Raw genomic sequence first — 13,799 nt, forward strand, 5'->3', positions numbered from 1 at the left:
ACTAAGACACCAAAGTAACTTTGCCCGTGGTTTGGTAATGCCTTCTAAAGCACATCCTAAGCTCTCGTGCATACAGGGGTCTCCTTTGAGCTCGACGCTTTTGAGATCCCATATACCTAAATTCCAGTACTCCAAATCAGTACTGCTCAGTTTTAGTTGCTAAGTTTAAAAATGTATTTTAATAGCAAGTTAGTTTAGTGCACTCTTGCTTCTTTCTTTACTGCTAGTATACATGTATATTCCTTTAAATGAATCTTGGAATTTATTTAAAAGTTTTAAATTATACTAATGAAACTGTATATTGTTGTGGATTCATGGGTGAATTTGGAAAGAATTTGTCTTTATGATACTAAATCCTTTTTATCCAAGAATCATACTTGCTTTTATATTTATTCCAGTCTATATTTATATCACTGAGTAAATATATAGAAATGTAGATACATAGAGCTGTAGTTATAGATAGATACAAATATAGATATAACATGTTAAATCTATATCTATCCCATAAAACATATATGCATGTTATATGTGTGTATATATATATATGTTTGTGTTATTAAAGAGCTCCCTTAAAATTTTTCTATTTCCTATATAATTTTAGGTCGAGCTTGAATTTTTCTTGTATAAGCAAGCAAATATTTATACTAGTTTTAATACTGAGGTTTAGACATTCTATCTTATTTTAGCATTGAATATTTTCACAATTATTATAAATATTATCTAATATTAATAATGTAACTGTTAAAAGTATTTAAAATTGTACCTTTGAATTATTTTATTGTTGAATTTAAATTCCTTTAAGTATGATAGTAAATTTCTATTTTATGCTTTCTCTATGCATATGCAAATTAATCTATCCACTTCTCTACCTCTATGTTGTAACATATGAAAATCAGGCCTCTGTTCTTCTAATGGACATACTCTTTTGCATATGGAATATCAGACTCTTTATAGCATTTAAAATCTTTAAAGACGTGAATATAACCTTTTAACAAATATATTTTAGCGTGTACTGAGAATACCCTATTTTTTATTTGGGCTAATCAATATGATTATTAATATTATTGGATTACCAAATTTGGAATCACACTTTCATCCCCAAGGTGGATATTTGTTTTTTTTTTTTTTTTTGCCAATTTGTTGTCTTACTGTTTCAAATATTGTTGGATATTATTTTTTATTTGACATTTTAGTATCAATATTTGTAAGTGATGTACTTTACATATTTTTTCTTCAATATCTGGTGGGGTTTATAATTACTGCTACATTGGATTTGTAGTAGACATTGAGAAAAATTATTCCTGCATGTTTTATAGCCGTATGTAGGAAACTAATATATTTTACCCCAAAATATATTTCCTTGATATATTTCAAAATGGCTATTGAGAAGGGCTGGAAATGCAAACATAGCTGCAAAGCTGTCTTGGGGAGACTTGTATCAGTTGAGAATCTGCCTTGATGCAGCCAGGCTTTCTCTGAGGTCTGCTCCCTTGTCTGGATCTAGGAAAGTTTAACTGAGCGTCTGAGGTCTCCAAAGGTCTGAAAGAAACATTTTCTGTCTATTCTCTCTGAGGACTGCTCCCAGTGAGGTTTCACCTACGTAATAAGTCCACTGTTGCTAGCCAGAGTCCTTTTCCCACATAACCTTTTTTTTTTTCCCTGTGATCCAAGACCCCATTCTTTCTGTATACTTCATGTGGTACATAAGCTTCTGCACGCATCGTGTGTCTGGGTCTTCATTCTAAGGGCTCCAGTGTACACACATTGCAGAAACCTGTATGCCTTTTCTACTATTTATCTGCCTCCTATTAGTGATTTTCAGGGAAACTTCAGAAGGCAAAAGGGACATTCTCCTTTAGCCCATTCTCAGACAAAATCCCCCAACATTTAACTGATTCCTAATAGCTTAAAATCACTCTGACAAATCCATATATTTATAACCTTTTCTTCCCTCTATGATTTCTGGTCAGCTTGGGTTTTGTTTTTTATTCCATTTACTTCATCCTCAAAAAGACCTATTTTATGTCTATTTATTCTAATTTATTGACATTGAGAAAAGAAAATAACTTTCATGTGAGAAATGCAAGTCCTTTTAAATAATCAGGCCCAGAGAGATATTCAAATGAGACAGCAGTTCTGTCCTGCTCCTCTTTGAGCTGTGTGTTCATCTAGGCTGCTTGCTGTTGCCACAGTAGCTATAAATTAACAAATAACGTCACACCAGACACTATAATCCACACCCAATAATAGTGTAACAGTGTAGCCAGTCACTAATAAATGTTATTTCCATAAGCCAATAAGAATTTGTGACAAACCTCTTTGCATCATCCCACTTCTGGACCCTTTAAGAAACTGCTTGTTGCAAAGCTCCAAAGGGAGTTCATATCCAAGGATACTTGGGTCTGTTTCTTCCAGGCAGCTGTCCTCATTTTGGATCAAGTAAACTCTTTGAATTACGTTTTGTGCTTCAGCCTCTTCCACTTAGATTAAAAACATGGATTTGTGTCACCGTGTACAGCAAGTAAAATGCTTACACTTTTCCCCTCCAGGGCATTGATGTGTTTTTCTGAGCACTTGGAATAGCTGCATAGTGTTTACTTTCTAGATTATGGTTTCTCAACTTTGGTGCTACTTACCTTTAGGACTAGAGGATTCTTTGTTGTGGGAGGCTGCCCTAGCAATGCTAGGTGTTTCGTTTGACCTCTAAATTTCACAACTCCACCAGTCTTGACATCCCCACAATAACCCTAGACATTGACAAATGTCTCCTGGGGAAAACTCTCCACCAGTTGACAGCCAAAGTTCTTGAAATATTGGCATCGACAATTGAGTTTTTATGTTATTCAAAACAAATATTTTTCTTTGTTTTTAAACATCTACTTCCATCTACTTATCTACTTATTTTTACTTTTATTTGTAACTTAATTCCATCAAGGAGGAAGAGTGCATTTTGTGTTATGCTAAATTTTTGAAGAATGTATTGATTTTTTATGACATGATATATGGATGATATGTAGATATTACATATTTGTATTGTCAAATTTCAGGGCGATAATAAAATAAATACTTATAATATTTATATTGTCACTGTATATTAGTTATTTTCTTTCTTCACTACAGGAGTTTTTCAACCTATCAGCTATTTTTCAATTCTAGGTTATCCAGTAGATTTTGAAATGTTATGATTAAATATCTACTTCTCAAGCATTCATCTTTGCAAAGGAATCAATCCCAAGCTCTTACAATGCACATCATATAAAGGGCAGATTAGTCAATATATGGTTCAGGAATAATTATGTAATATTTATAAGAAAATTTTAAATTTAGATCCTTATCTCTGATAACAATAATCCAAATTAAAATTTGGTTTCATTACATAATTTAAAATGACACCAGAATACTAGTAAAAATGTAGATAAGTTTATATAATCCTTTTTAGCTGTAGGACTTTATTAGCATAAATTCAAATACAAGAACCAAAGTAAGATTGAGACCTATAGTCAAAGGTTAAAATGTACACATTATAGGGGCATGATTCAACTAATTTAAAGCATGATAACATGGAGAAATATTGCAAAACATACATTTTACTGAATTAATTGTTAATATCTAATCATTACCTGAGAACAAAGGTAAAGAGTAGCTACAGGCACACCCACACACAAGTGCAATATTGTCAAATAAACGTGATGTTCAGCTACACTAGCAATCACACCTATGTTTTCTCCACAGAAGCATAAAGATTAAAAATCGCAATAATATTTATTGTACATGTGGAGGTAAAGATACTCAAAATATTACCCTAAAATACATTTTTTTTTGAGATGGAGTTTTGCTTTTATTGCCCAGGCTGGAGTGCAATGGCACAATCTTGGCTCACTGCAACCTCAGCCTCCCAGGGTCAAGTTATTCTCCTAGCTCAGCCTCCCAAGTAGCTGAGATTACAGGCATGCGCCACCACACTCGGCTAATTTTTTGTATTTAGTAGAGACGGGGTTTCACCATGTTGGTCAGGCTGGTCTCAAACTCCTGACTTCAGGTGATCTACCCACTTCAGCCTCCCAAAGTGCTGGGATTACAGGCGTGCGCCTGGCCAACTTTTTGACGTATTTCAAGATGGCTACTCGGAAGACTGGAGATAGCTTCTTCTACAAGAATAGCTGTAAAGTTGTGTTTGTTGGGGAGATTTGCATTTGTAGAGAAAATCTGCATTGATATAGACAGTCTTTCCCTGAGATACTCCCTTGTCTGTGTTTAGGAAAGATTAACTGAGTCTGGCAAGTTTACATTTCTAAAAACCATTTCCTATCTTTACTTCCCAAGAGGAGGGCTGCTCCCTGTGAGGTTTCACCATGTAACAAGACCACCTCTGCTGCCAGGCTCCTCTTTCTTCCTTGTCATCACCTGCCTTCTGGAAAGCCTGATTTACCAAAGTACAGCTCTGTGTTTTATGTAACCTCAAGACAGCATAGGCGTGTTGACTACCTTGCCTTTCCTGGAGTTTTTATATATATAGTATATATTTGTATATCGATTTATAATATACAAATATTTGTATATATATATTTATGTATATTATGTAAACTCCAAGTGTATACTTGTGCACATAATTATATTTGTAAACCTTTTTTCCTGTTAATTTGTACATTATCAGTTTGTTTTATAGACTCAAATAATTAAAGCTTCAAGGGAAAAATTTAAAATTTCCTATAGAGAAAAGACAAATATATATGTGAAAAATAATATTTAGAGTGTAAGACGCCTTTTAAAGGTATATTTGCAATTTGTGTCAAAACATTTAAATATACATTTGTTACTTTAACTGTAAAATTTCAAATAATTTAAGCTAAATACATAGTATATGCAGAAAATTTAGCAATATTTGTATGTAGCACCTTACTGTGCATTACTGTAACCAGCTGTCTAATATAAATAACTAATTAAGGTAGCACCTACTTTTCAAATATCGCATTTTTTCACAGACCTATTAAATAAGACAAATAACATTTAAACTTTATTTTTAAATTTGCAGAATAGTATTTTTCAGCAGATGGTTTATTTTAGCAAATTCCATCTTCACATTGTGCTATGCTTTTATGAGTTCCAGCTGTTAACAGATAATATTTTACTGCTGAATCTATCATGTGTGATATAATTGGTCATTATGTACCTTAAAACACAAGCAATATAGTTATTTTCAACTTGGAGCAAATTAAAATCTTATCAGCAATTAAAAAATTCTAGAGTCATCTTCTTCTGGTTAATTATTTTAAACTTGTATTTTTCTCTTTATGTTTTTAGTAAGTTGTCTGATCAAGGAGAAGAACTCAAGCTGATTATTCTTTTGTTTTCTCTTCCATCCACCTCGCTGGTGTGTGAATAATTTCATTTCTCAGAAAGTGTTCTTTCATATCAATCTTACAAGATGAGAGACCTTTTAACATCTTCCATTCGGATATGATACAAGTAATGGAAAATATTCCAGCTTCATGAATATGGTGATACAAATAGTTATCCGTCTAACCTCTGTCAGTGCCAAATGTTTACTCAGTGAATTACTCAGCTGACTTGTAATTTCTTCTGAAATCACTAATGAGAGGATCAGAGGTCTGGCTGTTGTCTGTACCTCGTACGACTCCCAGTGCAGAGAATTGTTTCTGTGGAGCACAGACAGTTGAATGGATTGACTTCCTGCCTAGAATAGTTTCTGCTGTGCTTCTTATCCTTCTTGTGGAGATTTCAGATTGTCTGAATTGCTTTTCTATCTTAAGAAAAAACTCAACAATTTTCCCACCTGAGAGGAATGTATACTGTAGTAAGTTAGAAGAAGCAATCCGTAAAGTTTTTACATTGTTTGTTGTAAAATGCAGCGTTGGTGTCTCCATCACTAACCTTTTCTATCCCTCATTGCTCTTTCTTTGACTGCAATAGGATACCTCTAGGCAAATCTGTATTCCCGAGACAGAGTGCCCTTTCCGTTAGCTATAAGTACACTCAATGGTAGGCTGAAATACTAGTTTTTATCTATGGCGAAATGGAATCATATCAGTGATTTTCTTTAAAAGGAAATTTAACTCTTGCTATGGTTTGAATGCTTGCCCCTTCCAAATCTCACGTTAAAATTTGATCCCCAATGTTGCAGGTGGGGCTTACTGGGAGGTGTTGTGTCATGGGGTTTGACCTTCCTGAATGGATAATACCCTCCCTTAGGAATCTCAAGCTATCCTCCCTCCTCGGTGCCCTCAGGAATGAGTGTACCATTCTTTATTCAACTATAATTCCCCCACCCATCCTTTTTGAGATATTAATTACATGTATGTTACACTGCTTCATATTGTCTCACGTATCAGTGAGTTTCTGGCTTTCTTATTTTAGTTTACCCTTTGTCCTTTAGTTTGGAAAGCTTCTATTTTTTTCTATAAATTTTCTGATGTTAGGGTAAAATCCATAACTTATTCTATCTCATGGAATTTTTATTTCAAATGTTTGTTTTTCATCTATACATGTCACATTTTTCATTTTATAACTTCTATTTTTCCCCTATGATCAATTTTCATTTAAGTACTTTGACATATATATGTATTTATCTATATGTATTTATAAAATATATTTACTTTAAGGGCCTTGAAAATTCCTTCTTCTCTGTCATTTATAAATGACTTATTTTTATCCTGTTAATATATATCTTAATAATATATATCTTCCAGCTTCTTTGCATGTCAGAGTTTTTTGGGGGGGGGGTATTTTGATGTTATGCTATTGAATATCTAGATTTTATTGGCTACCTTTGAACAATGTTGTGGCAGGCAGTTCAGTAACTTCAGGATGAGTATTTTTCTATTGTTGTTTTAAATCTTCTCTTTAAACTTTGTGGAGTTAGTCTAGAGCCATCTGTAATTTGGAGCTAAATGAGCGCTGTCACTGGGGCATGAACCTCCAGTGGTCTTTACTGCATATCCTGGAGGTACAGAGGGGATTCCCGTCTCTGGCTGGTCAGAGCTAACATGTCTTCCTTTCATGTGATGCCAGGGAAGTGTTCTTCCAACTCCGTGGTAGAGTCTTTTGCTGAGCTCCTTAGAATTTCATCCTATGTACATTTGACTTAGGGACTTGGGAGAAACCTTAGGCTGATTATTGGTTTCTTTTTCTGTAAACGTTCTCTTCTACTACACATTCCAGCTGCTTAACCTTTTTTGATTTTTATCCGGTTCCTCAGTGCAATGACAATGTCTGCTCTCTCTGGGATTCCTCTCTACTGCTGTCACGGAGAACCTGGGAATAAAGCAGGACTCATTCTGGCTCCTTCTCTTCTCTTGCGGAGCACAGTACTGTGCTGCCTGATGTTCAGTACTTCAAAAAAAGTTTCATATATTTTGTCCAGTTTACTATTCTTTAACTCTAAAAGAGTACCTCCAGTCCCAGTTACAGCATCATGTTCTGTAACTCTACTCCTTGTTGCTTCATTCTGCCATTGTCTGGTATGATCGCCCCTTTCCCTTCTGTAATCAGGCCAAGAGCATAATATAATACTAGTTATAACTGCACAGCTTGCTTCCGTTGTGTAAAAAAATCACTGAGACTTAACTGTGTCCAACTTTTAAAATGTGAATATAAGTACAACTAAAGCTATATTTTGGTTAATAATTGCATTGCATGCTTTTCCATTATTTAGTTTCAACATATGTGAAATATAAATATAAATTATAAAAACTTTAAGAGAGTCCATTTAAAAATCTGGTCTGAGTATGTTTTAACTGGTTTATTATAACGTGCATTCTTGAATTCAGGGTCTAATATAATTGGTACATTTGTCTATTTGCAAAAAAAACTTGACAATATTTTTAAATTAATTTATCCAACTCACAACTTATATGCTTCTGCTGTTTGTTGTATGGAAGATACATTTTAAATTTTATGAGATAGCATTCTGTTATACCGTCGATATCCAATTAAATTTCTCTCTGTGTTTACTTCTTTCATTAAAAAAAAAAAGCGTTCTTCTAACTGCAAACTTTCATCAGGGATCATGGCTCTTCTACCTGAAGAATAATCTTTACTATTTCCTTTCCTGTGGGTCTGCTTGGGAGAAATTCTTTATTGTATCTTTGCTTTTGATGGATATGTCCACCAAGTAGACAGTTCTAGGTCGGCACTTATTTTATTTCAGGACTTGAAAGGTATCAATACCTCACTTGTTGGCTTTCATTGTTCCATTTGACACAGTTGTTATCAGTCAACTCTTTCTGTTTATAGTTAGCCCAAATTTTTTATCAAGTGCTCTTGACATTTTTCTTTTACTTTTCAGAAATTGTCCCATTATGTTTCTAGGTGTGTCCTCTGTGTGTGTTTTCGTTTGGTTTTCAAAGCCTCCTGAGCCTGTGGTTTAATATTATTGGTCAATTTTGATAAAACCTCTAACATTGCCACTTAAAATGCTGTTCAGACCAGCTGTTTTCTCCTTCTTAGATTTAAACGTGTTAGATTATTACTGTATGCTTTATATTTTTTAAATGACCTTTCTCTACTTTTTTTTAGTTGGTTAATCTGTATTAGTGTATATTTTGCTTTTTTATTTTATTTAATTTTATTATTATACTTTAAGTTTTAGGATACATGTGCACAATGTGCAGGTTTGTAACGTAAGTATTCATGTGCCATGTTGGTGTGCTGCACCCATTAACTCGTCATTTAGCATTAGGAATATCTCCTAATGTTATCCCTCCCCCTCCCCCCACCACACAACAGTCCCTGAAGTGTGATGTTCCCCTTCCTGTGTCCATGTGTTCTCATTGTTCAATTCTCAACTATGAGTGACAATATACGGTGTTTGCTTTTTTGTCCTTGTGATAGTTTACTGAGAATGATGATTTCCAGTTTCATCCATGTCCCTACAAAGGACATGAACTCATCATTTTTTATGGCTGCATAGTATTCCATGGTGTATATGTGCCACATTTTCTTAATCCAGTCTATCATTGTTGGACATTTGGGTTGGTTCCAAGTCTTTGCTATTGTGAATACTGCTGCAATAAACATACGTGTGCATGTGTCTTTATAGCAGCATGATTTATAGTCATTTGGGTATATACCCAGTAATGGGATGGCTGTGTCAAATGGTATTTCTAGTTCTAGATCCCTGAGGAATCACCACACTGACTTCCACAATGGTTGAACTAGTTTACAGTCCCACCAACAGTGTAAAAGTGTTCTTATTTCTCCACATCCTCTCCAGCACCTGTTGTTTCCTGACTTTTTAATGATCACCTTTCTAACTGGTGTGAGATGGTATCTCATTGTGGTTTTGATTTGCATTTCTCTGATGGCCAGTGATGATGAGTATTTTTTCATGTGTTTTTTGGCTGCATAAATGTCTTCTTTTGAGAAGTGTCTGTTTGTGTCTTTCACCCACTTTTTGATGGGATTGTTTGTTTTTTTCTTGTAAATTTGTTTGAGTTCATTGTAGATTCTGGATATTAGTCAGATGAGTAGGTTGCAAAAATTTTCTCCCATTTTGTAGGTTGCCTGTTCACTCTGATGGTAGTTTCTTTTGCTGTGCAGAAGCTCTTTAGTTTAATTAGATCCCATTTGTCAATTTTGGCTTTTGTTGCCATTGCTTTTGGTGTTTTAGACATGAAGTACTTTCCCACGCCTATGTCCTGAATGGTATTGCCTAGGCTTTCTTCTAGGGTTTTTATGGTTTTAGGTCTAACATGTAACTATTTCATCCATCTTGAATTAATTTTTGTATAAGGTGTAAGGAAGGGATCCAGTTTCAGCTTTCTACATATGGCTAGCCAGTTTTCCCAGCACCATTTATTAAATAGGGAATCTTTCTTCATTGCTTGTTTTTCTCAGGTTTGTCAAAGATCAGATAGTTGTAGTTATGTGGCATTATTTCTGAGGGCTCTGTTCGGTTCCATTGATCTATGTCTCCATTTTGGTACCAGTACCATGTTGTTTTGATTACTGTAGCCTTGTAGTATAGTTTGAAGTCAGGTAGCGTGATGCCTCCAGCTTTGTTCTTTTGGCTTAGGATTGACTTGGCGATGCAGGCTGTTTTTTGGTTCCATATGAACTTTAAAGTTGTTTTTTTCAATTCTGTGAAGAAAGTCATTGGTAGCTTGATGGGGATGGCACTGAATCTATAAATTACCTTGGGCAGTATGGCCATTTTCATGATATTGATTCTTCCAACCCATGAGCATGGAATGTTCTTCCATTTGTTTGTATCCTCTTTTATTTCATTGAGCAGTGGTTTGTTGTTCTCCATGAAGAGGTATTTCACATCCCTTGTAAGTTGGATTCCTAGGTATTTTACTCTCTTTGAAGCAATTGTGAATGGGAGTTCGCTCATGATTTGGCACTCTGTTTGTTGTTGGTGTATAAGAATGCTTGTGATGTTTGTAAATTGATTTTTTATCCTGAGACTGCTGAAGTTGCTCATCAGCTTAAGGAGATTTTGGGCTGAGACAATGGGGTTTTCTAGATACACAATGAAGTCATCTGCAAACAGGGACAATTTGACTTCCTCTTTTCCTAATTGAATACCCTTTGTTTCCTTCTCCTGCCTGATTGCCCTGGCCAGAACTTCCAACACTATGTGGAATAGGAGTGGTGAGAGAGGGCAACCCTGTCTTGTGCCAGTTTTCAAAGGGAATGCTTCCAGTTTTTGCCCATTCGGTATGATATTGGCTGTGGGTTTGTCATAGATAGCTCTTATTATTTTAAAATACGTCCCATCAATACCTAATTTATTGAGAGTTTTTAGCATGAAGGGTTTTTGAATTATGTCAAAGGCCTTTTCTGCATCTATTGAGATAATCATGTGGTTTTTGTCTTTGACTCTGTTTATATGCTGGATTACATTTATTGATTTGCGTATGTTGAACCAGTCTTGCATGCCAGTGATGAAACCCACTTGATCATGGTGGATAAGCTTTTTGATGTGCTGCTGGATTCGGTTTGCCAGTATTTTATTGAGGATTTTTGCATCAATGTTCATGAAGGATATTGGTCTAAAATTCTCTTTTTTGGTTGTGTCTCTGCCCGGCTTTGGTATCAGGATGATGCTGGCCTCATAAAATGAGTTAGGGAGGACTCCCTCTTTTTCTATTGATTGGAATAGTTTCAGAAGGAATGGTAGCAGTTCCTCCTTGTACCTCTGGTAGAATTCGGCTGTGAATCCATCTGGTCCTGGACTCTTTTTGTTGGTAAGCTATTGATTATTGCCACATTTTCAGATCCTGTTATTGGTCTATTCAGAGATTCAACTTCTTCCTGGTTTAGCCTTGGGACAGTGTATGTGTTGAGGAATTTATCCATTTCTTTTAGATTTTCTAGTTTATTTGCATAGAGGTGTTTGTAGTATTCTCTGATGGTAGATTGTATTTCTGTGGGATCAGTGATGATAACCCCTTTATCATTTTTTATTGTGTCTATTTGATTCTTCTGTCTTATCTTCTTTATTAGTCTTGCTAGTGATCTATCAATTTTGTTGATCTTTTCAAAAAACCAGCTCCTGTATTTCCTTCAGTTCTGCTCTGATTTTAGTTATTTCTTGCCTTCTGCTAGCTTTTGAATGTGTTTGCTCTTGCTTTTCTAATTCCTTTAATTGTGATGTTAGGGTGTCAATTTTGGATCTTTCCTGCTTTCTCCTGTGGGCATTTAGTGCTATAAATTTCCCTCTAAACACTGCTTTGAGTGTGTCCCAGAGATTCTGGTATGTTGTGTCTTTGTTCTCGTTGGTTTCAAAGAACATCTTTATTTCTGCCTTCATTTCGTTATGTACCCAGTAGTCATTCCGGAGCAGGTTGTTCGTTTTCCATGTAGTTGAGCGGTCTTGAGTGAGTTTCTTAATCCTGGGTTCTAGTTTGATTGCACTGTGGTCTGAGAGACAGTTTGTTATGACTTCTTTTCTTTTACATTTGCTGAGTAGAGATTTACTTCCAAGTATGTGGTCAATTTTGGAATAGGTGTGTTGTGGTGCTGGGAAGAATGTATATTCTGTTGATTTGGGGTGGAGAGTTCTGTAGATGTCTATTAGATCCGCATAGTGCAGAGCTGAGTTCAATTCCTGTGTACCCTTGTTAACTTTCTGTTTCGTTTATCTGTCTAATGTTGACAGTGGGTTGTTAAAATCTCTCATTATTATTGTGTGGGAGTCTAAGTCTCTTTGTAGGTCACTCAGGACTTGCTTTATGAATCTGGGTGCTCCTATATTGGGTGCATATATATTTAGGATAGTTAGCTCTTCTTGTTGAATTGGTCCCTTTACCATTATGTAGTGGCCTTCTTTGTCTCTTTTGATCTTTGTTGGTTTAAAGTGTGTTTTATCAGAGACTAGGATTGCAACCCCTGTCTTTTTCTGTTTTCCATTTGCTTGGTAGATCTTCTTCCATCCTTCTATTTTGAGCCTATGTGTGTCTCTGCACGTGAGATGGGTTCCTGAATACAGCACATTGATAAGTCATGACTCTTTATCCAATTTGCCAGTCTGTGTCTTTTAATTGGAGCATTTAGTCCATTTACGCTTAAAGTTAATATTGTTATGTGTGAATTTGATCCTGTCATTATGATGCTAGCTGGTTATTTTGCTCGTTAGTTGATGCAGTTTCTTCCTAGTCTCGATGATCTTTACATTTTGGCATGATTTTGCAGAGGCTGATACCGGTTGTTCCTTTCCATGTTTAGTACTTCCTTCAGGAGCTCTTTTAGGGCAGGCCTGGTGGTGACAAAATCTCTCAGCATTTGCTTGTCTGTAAAGTATTTTATTTCTCCTTCACTTATGAAGCTTAGTTTGGCTGGATATGAAATTCTGGGCTGAAAATTCTTTTCTTTAAGAATGTTGAATATTGGCCCCCACTCTCTTCTGGCTTCTAGAGTTTCTGCCAAGAGATCCGCTGTTAGTCTGATGGTCTTCCCTTTGTGGGTAACCCGACCTTTCTCTCTGGCTGCCCTTAACATTTTTTCTTTCCTTTCAACTTTGGTGAATCTGACAATTATGTGTCCTGGAATCACTCTTCTCGAGGAGTATCTTTGTGGTGTTGTCTGTATTTCCTGAATCTGAATGTTGGCCTGCCTTGCTAGATTGGGGAAGTTCTCCTGGATAATATCCTGCAGAGTGTTTTCCAACTTGTTTCCATTCTCCCCATCACTTTCAGGTACACCCATCAGACGGAGATTTGGTCTTTTCACATAGTCCCATATTTCTTGGAGGTTTGTTCATTTCTTTTTATTATTTTTTCTCTAAACTTCCCTTCTCACTTCATTTCATTCATTTCTTCTTCCATCACTTATACCCTTTCTTCCAGTTGATCGCATTGGCTCCTGAGGCTTCCACATTCTTCATGTAGTTCTCGAGCCTTGGCTTTCAGCTCCATCAGCTCCTTTCAGTACTTCTCTTTATTGGTTATTCTAGATATACATTCGTCTAAATTTTTTTCAAAGTTTTTAACTTCTTTGCCTTTGGTTTGAATTTCCTCCTGTAGCTTGGAGCAGTTTGATCATCTGAAGCCCTCTTCTCTCAACTCGTCAAAGTCATTCTCCACCCAGCTTTTTTCCATTGCTGGTGAGGAACTGTGTTCCTTTTTAGGAGGAGAGGTGCTCTACTTTTTAGAATTTCCAGGTTTTCTGCTCTGTTTTTTCCCTATCTTTGTGGTTGTATCTAGTTTTGGTCTTTGATGATGGTGATGTACAGATGGGTTTTTGGTGTGGATGTTCTTTCTCTTTGTAAGTTTTCCTTCTAACAGACAGGACCCTCAGCTGCAGGTCTGTTGGAGTTTGCTAGACGTCCACTGCAG

Source organism: Pan paniscus, chromosome 11 (genome assembly GCF_029289425.2).
Source record: "Pan paniscus chromosome 11, NHGRI_mPanPan1-v2.0_pri, whole genome shotgun sequence".
Classification (NCBI taxonomy): domain Eukaryota; kingdom Metazoa; phylum Chordata; class Mammalia; order Primates; family Hominidae; genus Pan; species Pan paniscus.